We start from the raw sequence: 9,347 nt of genomic DNA on the forward strand, positions 1-9,347 counted from the left end.
AATGGCACAGAAGTACAAGTCACTCTTTACTAACACATTGTAGATAAATTTATTGCTGAACGACACAGCTAGCAGTCTCACACACTCTTTAGGTTTTTGAGCTCAGAACTAAATTATATCTAATTTAGTTCTGAGCTCAGATAAAATAATTATTGTGGGTGACTTTAACATCCATGTAGATGCTAAAAATGACAGCCTCAACATGGCATTTAATCTGTTATTAGACTCAATTGGCTTCTCTCAAAATGTAAAAGAACCCACCCACCACTTTAATCACACTCTAGATCTTGTTTTAACATATGGCATAGAAACTGAACATTTAACAGTGTTTCCTGAAAACCCTCTCCTGTCTGATCATTTCCTGATAACATTTACATTTACAATAATTGATTACACAGCGGTGGAGAGTTGACTTTATCAAAGTAGATGTCTTTCTGAAAGCGCTGTAACTAAGTTTAAGAATATAATCCACCCACTGTTATCATCTTCAATGCCCTGTACCAACATAGAGCAGAGCAGAGCAGCTATCTGAACGCTACCCCAACAGAGGTCGATTATCTTGTTAATAATTTCACCTCCTCACTACGTACGACTCTGGATACTGTAGCTCCTGTGAAAACTAAGGTCTCTAATCAGAAGTATTTGACTCCGTGGTATAATTCTCAAACACGTAGCCTAAAGCAGATGACTCGTAATCTGGAGAGGAAATGGCGTGTCACAAATTTAGAGGATCATCATTTAGCCTGGAGAAATAGTTTGCTGCTTTATAAGAAAGCCCTCCGCAAAGCCAGAACATCTTACTATTCATCACTGATTGAAGAAAATCAGAACAACCCCAGGTTTCTCTTCAGCTCTGTAGCCAGGCTGACAAAAAGTCAGAGCTCTTGTGAGCCAACAATCCCTTTAACGTTAACTAGTAATGACTTCATGAACTTCTTCACAAATAAAATTTTTATCATTAGAGAAAAAATTACCAGTAATCATCCCACAGATGTAATATTATCTACAGCTACTCTTAGTATCATTGATGTTAAGTTAGTGTCACGGTCCTGGGTCTCCTGACCCAGCGTTTTTAGTTCTTTGTGATTTTTGTATTATTGTACTTGTGTGTGATTTATTCTATGGCTTCTAGTTTTGATCCCTTGCCCTTCATGTCTCTCTGTGTCCCCTCTGTTCTGTGTAATTGTGTGCCTTTGCATGTTTGAGTTTCTTGTTTTCTGTCACTCTGCATTGTGCATTATGTTCTCATGGTTGGTTTTTTGTTACTCTCTCTAATCTAGTCTCTTGTGTTCCCAGCTGAGTATTTCCCTGTGTATTTTGGTTCTTAGACCTCTGCCTTATGGTTTATGTCTCTCTATTTCTTAGTTGCTGTCTCCACTGTGTCAAGTTCGCGTCTCTGTGTGATACTTCCTGTTTTACTTTGATGGTCCGTGTCTCATGTGAATGCGTCCTGCTTTGCTTGTCTCGTCAGTCCTGATTTCTCCCAGCTGTGCCCTCCTTCTGTGTCTCATTCCCCTCGTTACTTCCCAGTGTATTTAAACCCTGTGTTTCTCTGAGTCAGTGTCGCGTCGTCCCTCATGCTGTGTGTGGATCTCCCTGTGTCTCCCTGTGAGTTCTTAGTTTATGGTTTCCCAGTTTAGTCTAGTTTGTATGTTTGTTCTACCAGCAAATAAAGCTGTGTTTTGAGTTCACCTCCCCGAGTCTGTGAGTCCTGCATTTTGGGTCCAACTCCTGCCTGCCGCACAGCGATTCATGACAGTTAGACTCTTTTTCTCCAATTGATCTTTCTGAGTTAACTTCAATAATTACTTCCTCCAAACCTTCAACGTGTCTTTTAGACCCCATTCCTACAAAACTGCTCAAAGAAGTCCTGCCATTAATTAATTCTTCAATCTTAAATATGATCAACCTATCTCTAATAATCGGCTATGTACCACAGGCCTTCAAGCTGGCTGTAGTTAAACCTTTACTCACAAAGCATCTCTAGACTCAGCAGTCTTAGCTAATTATAGGCCAATCTACAACCTTCCTTTCATATCAAAAATCCTTGAAAGAGTAGTTGTCAAACAGCTAACAGATCATCTGCAGAGGAATGGTTTATTTGAAGAGTTTCAGTCAGGTTTCAGAGCTCAGCGCAGCACAGAAACAGCTTTAGTGAAGGTTACAAATGATCTTCTTATGGCCTCTGACAGTGGACTCATCTCTGTGCTTGTCCTGCTAGACCTCAGTGCAGCGTTCGATACTGTCGACCATAATATCCTATTAGAGCGATTAGAACATGCTGTAGGTATTACAGGTACTGCGCTGCAGTGGTTTGTATCATATCTATCTAATAGACTCCAGTTTGTGCATGTAAATGGAGAGTCCTCTTCACACACTGAGGTTAATTATGGAGTTCCACAGGGTTCAGTGCTAGGACCAATTCTGTTTACATTATACATGCTTCCCTTAGGCAGCATCATTAGAAGACATAGCATACATTTACACTGCTATGCAGATGACACCCAGCTCTATCTGTCCATGAAGCCAGATAACACACACCAATTAGTTAAACTGCAGGAATGTCTTAAAGACATAAAGACCTGGATGGCCGCTAACTTTCTGCTTCTTAATTCAGATAAAACTGAGGTTATTGTACTCGGCCCTGAAAATCTTAGAAATATGGTATCTAACCAGATTCTTACTCTGGATGGCATTATCTTGGCCTCCAGTAACACTGTGAGGAACCTTGGAGTCATTTTTGACCAGGACATGTCCTTCAATGCACATATTAAACAAATATGTAAGACTGCTTTCTTCCATTTGCGCAACATCTCTAAAATTAGAAATATCCTGTCTCAGAGTGACGCTGAAAAACTAGTTCATGCATTTATTACTTCCAGGCTGGACTACTGTAATTCATTATTATCAGGATGTCCAAAAAACTCACTGAAAAGCCTTCAGCTAATCCAAAATGCTGCAGCAAGAGTACTGACAGGGACTAGAAAGAGAGAGCATATTTCTCCTGTTTTGGCTTCCCTTCATTGGCTTCCTGTTAAGTCCAGAATTGAATTCAAAATCCTGCTCCTCACATACAAGGTCTTAAATAATCAGGCCCCATCTTATCTCAATGACCTTGTAGTACCATATCACCCTACACTGTAAAACCTAATAAGTTCACAGAACTCAAAAATTGTTGTGTAACAGATTACACAACAATTTTTTAGTGATGTTTTTAAAAGTTTTAAGTTTAACTAAAATAAAAATTATAGTTGCAGTTGCCTTAAATTACCTCAATGTTAACTCATAAATGTTGATATTCCTCAACTTATAATTAGGGAGTAATAAACTCAAAATGTTCAATATTTTTCAACTTAATTAAGGTGGGAAATACACTTAAAATATTTTACATATTGCAACTCATACGATGTGGGAAATAAACTCAAACTTTTTCATATTTTCTAACTTATAATATGGGAAATAACACTTAATCTTCAATATTTTTAAAATACTGTGGGAAATACACTTACAAATAATTCTAAACTGTTTGCCCAGTAAATTATAATCAGCTAAAAGTGTTAGAAAACATGAAAGTAACAACACTAACAATTTAACAACTTTTTATTAAACACAATGTGCTTTTAAAAAGGCACAAACAACAGAGCTCACTCATAAAAAAGTGCTTCATAAATAAAACAAGAGAAAAAGACTCCAAGGGTCTCCATCTCAATTCTAAAATTCAATAACATTTTCAGTATTAACAGCAATTGCAGCTATTAGAACATTGAGGCATTTAACACTTACTGTACCTTGACAGCTGCAGCTCACTTTCTTTTTTAAAAATACATTAAAAAAAAAAAAAAAACAGTACTGGTTTCCACTGCTGTACTTATAGGGAACAAACATCAAGGCAGTGCATTTACGTATTAGGCAACAGAACATTAAACATGAATAGTGAACTGAACAGTCATTCATCTTAAATGTGAGGTAGAAGAGGCAAATGATTAGGAAAAACAAACAAACAAAAAAGCTTCCTCAATACTCAGCTCAACAAGTAGTCCATTGTGAGTGATTCACTCATTGAACAAATCATTCTTCAGCATCAGTAGACGCCCTTTCAGTGGTTTGTTGTCCTCAAGGCACATCACAACCTTCTGGATAAATGTGAATGTAAGCTCAAGTTTCTTTGGGTATTGTAGGTCTAGTGCATAGATGTACCCAAAGAGCAGGAGAAATGACTCAGCCAGATTTGTGGGACCATTCACAAGTATTTCATCCTCAACGACGATGCAGATGCTTTCGGGACTGAAGAGGGCCGAATCAGTAGTGTCATCCGTGACAACTGTCAGCAGAGCCACAGGAGTGTCAGTGAGGTCTGGACCATCTGCTGACTGCAAAACAAAAATAATACAAGAACGAGTTCAGCCCCACAAGGACACAAATCATGCTATTGATTAGAGGTGTGAATCTTCATAAGTCACACGTTTCTTTTAGGATTATAATTAGGGCTGGGTATCGTCACTGATTTCTAGAATCGATTCAATTCCGATTCACAAGGTCCCGAATCGCTTCGATCCACGATTCGATTTAATTCTGGGAAATTTTGACAGTCAGAAATATAATTCAGATCAGTACATTTACATATTTTTGTATCAATAAAAAGGAAGCTGACACACGCAAGACTTTATCAAAGGTGTGAGCGTCACAGCAGATGCCTTTGTGTCAAAGTAGCTGAGAATAAAACACAGAAAAACATGTAGGTGATTTTCCTGGCCTGGGATTTTATAAAAATATTCTGCAGTACATCAAAAACGAAAGAAAACCATTAATCAACATATGAACATTACCTCTGACGTTACAGCGGTTTTATTAGAGACACGGCTAAGCGTTTTGCATTTTGAATAATTTTAAAAAGTTTAAATTTGTTCAGTATTGAACAGCAGAAATTAGGTTTTCTTTTCGGAAGAATGTAAAAGACGCACAAGTAGACTTGTGCGTAACAAGCAAGCGAATAATGAAGAGAGAGATCGAGAGAGATCGAGAGAGATCGAGAGAGAGCGAGCGAGAGCGAGCGAGAGCGAGCGAGAGCGAGCGAGAGCGAGCGAGAGCGAGCGAGAGCGAGCGAGAGCGAGCGAGAGAGAGCGAGAGAGAGATCGCGAGAGAGAGATCGCGAGAGAGAGCGAGAGAGAGATCGCGAGAGAGAGATCGCGAGAGAGAGATCGCGAGAGAGATCGCGAGAGATCGCGAGAGATCGCGAGAGATCGCGAGAGAGATCGAGAGATCGCGAGAGAGATCGAGAGATCGCGAGAGAGATCGAGAGATCGCGAGAGAGATCGAGAGAGAGATCGAGAGAGAGATCGAGAGAGAGAGAGATCGAGAGAGAGAGAGATCGAGAGAGAGAGAGATCGAGAGAGAGAGAGATCGAGAGAGAGATCGAGAGAGAGAGAGATCGAGAGAGAGATCGAGAGAGATCGAGAGAGAGATCGAGAGAGAGATCGAGAGAGAGATCGAGAGAGAGAGAGATCGAGAGAGATCGAGAGAGAGATCGAGAGAGATCGAGAGAGATCGAGAGAGAGATCGAGAGAGAGAGATCGAGAGAGATCGAGAGAGATCGAGAGAGAGAGAGAGAGATAGAGAGAGATCGAGAGAGATCGAGAGAGATCGAGATAGAGAGAGAGATAGAGAGAGAGATCGAGAGAGAGATCGAGAGAGAGATCGAGAGAGATCGAGAGAGATCGAGAGAGATCGAGATCGAGATCGAGATCGAACTAACAGCTTTAGAATCAGCGCATAAAGGGCGTGAACACAAAGCGCGGACCCGCCGACAGATCAGAATCAGCGAGCTGTCGGCTTTCAGCCCCGACCGTGAGAAAGGCGACATCTAACTGATTCTGATCCGCGGGTCGCGCTGTGTGTTTACGTCTATGTGCAGAATCCGTGTACCTGCTCTCATTTACTGTCTTAACTGTTTGGTGGTTCTTGAAATTTTGTGAGATGTCACCTGAGATTCTGGCATTTCGGGCAAAATAAATTTATATTAAAAAATCGATTCAGGATTTTAATGAATCGATTTTACGTTTGCTTAGGCTGCTGCCCCCGCGACCTGGCTCCGGATAAAGCGGATGAAGATGGATGGATGGATTTTATGTTATCCAAGCCAGAATCGATTTTAATCGATGAATCGATTATAAAAACCCACCCCTAATTATAATGTCAACGATTTAATTTGATATTGCATTATCATGATGCATTACAATAATCTTAATTTGGGTTTGGTTTCAAAACATATGTTTAAATAAGTGTTTTCAATAATAAATATATGCCAAGATATTTGTTTTTGTTATTTATCAAACATTTCTCTGACCACAACATGGCACCTCCAAAAAAATAGAACACTTGAATTTTAAAAAGGGAGATAGATTATTATACAAAAAAAATCTGCGGATAAAAACTTTCAACTATTTTCATGTTTTCTGGTTTATGCGTAACAATCTTCTTGCAATCTTATTCAACAATAGTTGATATATGGGAGAAAACAAGTCAGATGAGGACTGTGTTGAACCTCCTTCCTGATATACACCCTGGTTCTCCTTGAGTTCTGAGCGATGTCATATGTTCGACTGAACAGCTAGGCAAAGGGGTTGATGCTGAGGCCAGTACACTTACATCACAAGTCCTGAATAACGTGGAGGCATCTTCACGCAGGTACACAGGAAGTGCAAGAAGGACAAGGGCCCGTCTTGTATTTACATCATGCTTGTTCCTAGATGAACATACAATATCTATTAGAATAGTATTTACACAAATGCAGAGTAAAAACAAAGTGTTGGATAGCCATGTTCTGATTGTCATTGTTATAGATCAGGGGTGTCCAAACTTTTTGTGTAACGGGCTAAACCTGTCAATCTTGAAGGGTAACCCAAAAAAATCTAAAAATTTTGAATAATTCAGGGCAAAATTCTCTAGTTTCTTTGTATTTATTTTTTATTTAAATTAGGACACAAATTATATAACTCACCCACTGACAACTGGTGAAATGTTGATTCTCTGTAGCGCTCCTTGCAGTCTCATATCTGTAAACAATATGTGCACAAAGACGACTTATTAATGTTCAAAAACATTTTTTGCACAGCACACACACGTAGTCAGCTGATCTCATCTTATGCAGATCTGCTCCTTGATCAAGTGACATTTGTCCAGATTTTTGGCACGAGTGACGTCGAATCAGCACAGCAGCTGGATGGCCCGATTTACATACCCAGCGCAGCTGATACTCACCACAATAATTTACTAAGATTATATGCACTCCTGTTATTAAGTCCAGTTCAGTCTGTTAATGTTAACCGTTTCAAACTAATGTTAATAGGTGTGTTGCTAAGCTTAATAACTTAAATAACAAACTTGAAATTTACCCGTCCTATTTTCCCTTTTATTGTTTTTTCTCTGTGCTGTAAATCTTCTATCTAAGAAGAAATCTGAGGCTCCTGTTCTGAAAATAAGCTACCAAAGCTTTTTCTGAATGAATCAATAAAGATCCATTTATGGAAAGCTGTGATGAAGGCAGTTTTGTCTTTAATTATATTCAACAATATAACATATTCGACCACTTTTAAGTGATTTTGTGATCTTTAATACACTAAAGTTAAGGTTATTTACCCAATTTCTAGTAAGTGGTCCTCAGTGAAAAAAGTTTGGACACCCCAGCCTTACAGGTTAGGGAGTATTTGTGATCCGCACAGTCTGCATCAATGATTTTTTCTTAGCCTGGGAGCAGAACGCGGCTCTTTATTTTCATTTCATTTCATTTATCTATCAAAGATCGATAGGGTCTGGCTTAAAGGTGTCAAGGAGGCGCCTCAGTCTGGCTGGCTGAGCCTTGTCGAATTAGCGCGAACAATTTAGCTGAACTTCTTTCGTAGCACCGAGTTCGACCAGTGTATAATGTTAGGCTGAATCAGGCGATGCGTTTTTCCGCAAGCCTTGACTTGTAGAGCTCGCTTAGTGGAATACCCCTCTAAACTGTTAAAAGGATTTCGAGATTATCTCACAACCACACATTTGAGACTACGAAAAAATACAAACATGTGTCTAATTACCATCATGATAACACACTCATGTTGTTTATTATTGTTCGCTTCATGCTAGCGCACACACACACACACACACAGCTCAACAGCGTAAACTACTGACTGTGTAACACGGACACTTATTGAAATAAGTATACTCACAATACGCACGTGCATTACCGGCGAATACGACAACCGGTAGAAACGGACAGTGGAAAGTTTTAGTAGAAAGTTCAAATGCATGGAGGTAGAACTGCCACCGTCAACTTCCCGGGCAAGAATACAATGCATTATGGGAAATGTTGTCCCCCACGGAAAACCGCCAAAACGTTACACCATTCTAATTTGAAATAACATTACGTATTTGTCACATTCGAAAATTTCTAAAATTACAATTACTTGGATTCGAATTCATTTATAACAAACATTCACTGTGCACAAAGTACGAATATATTTCCAGTAAAAAATAAAAAAAAGAATGTTTATCGAAATTAAATTTAAACAAAACAAAAACACGTTAGACTTACCAAATTTATGGCAGTTGATGAAAAGAAATAAGGTGGTGGTCGTGGTGGGTTGAAGTTGGGGACTCTTAATCCACACGTCTGGCCAAATCTTCCCCGCATCAAGGTAAATTCAAGATGGCTGACTCAGCTTTCCTGAAGGAGCGACAAGACTCCACCCACCAGAACGTCACTAATATATGCTTCTTAAACTTTTTGAGCGTTCCAAACAAATTAGCTAAAAGATATTGAGCCCTATTCAATTAAAGCTGCATAAAAGCCAACAGAGCTCAATACTTTATAGTTTGCTTAACTACAAAACGACATTTGAGTGTTATGAGCTTATTAGTTATGAGCTAGGACAACTGTTAGGGATTACAGTGTATTAGAGCACTTCGCTCTTGCTCTGCATGCCTACTTGTTGTTCCTAGAGTATTTAAAAGTAGAATGGGAGGGAGAGCCTTCAGTTTTCAGGCCCCTCTTCTGTGGAACCAGCTTCCAGTTTGGATTCAGGAGACAGACACTATCTCTACTTTCAAGATTAGGCTTCAAACTTTCCTTTTTGCTAAAGCATATAGTTAGGGCTGGACCAGGTGACCCTGAATCCTCCCTTAGTTATGCTGCAATAGACGTAGGCTGCCGGGGGATTCCCATGATGCATTGAGTTTTTCCTTTCCAGTCACCTTTCTCACTCACTATGTGTTAACAGACCTCTCTGCATTGAATCATATCTGTTATTCATCTCTGTCTCTCTTCCACAGCATGTCTTTATCCTGTCTTCCTTCTCTCACCCCAACCG

At 39.5% G+C, this 9,347-nt stretch overlaps 1 long non-coding RNA gene across 1 annotated transcript; it reads right to left on the reverse strand.

Moving 5' to 3' along the window:
- Window positions 1-3,147: 3,147 nt before the first annotated feature.
- Window positions 3,148-8,923, reverse strand: LOC308411424. Its single transcript, XR_013974375.1, has 4 exons — window positions 8,208-8,923; window positions 6,998-7,052; window positions 6,646-6,742; window positions 3,148-4,370 (listed from the first exon to the last, which is right to left on the reverse strand). It is a non-coding gene; the product is annotated as an uncharacterized lncRNA (long non-coding RNA).
- Window positions 8,924-9,347: the final 424 nt, after the last annotated feature.

The sequence above is a fragment of the Rhamphochromis sp. 'chilingali' genome (assembly GCF_963969265.1).
Source record: "Rhamphochromis sp. 'chilingali' genome assembly, chromosome: 15".
Classification (NCBI taxonomy): domain Eukaryota; kingdom Metazoa; phylum Chordata; class Actinopteri; order Cichliformes; family Cichlidae; genus Rhamphochromis; species Rhamphochromis sp. 'chilingali'.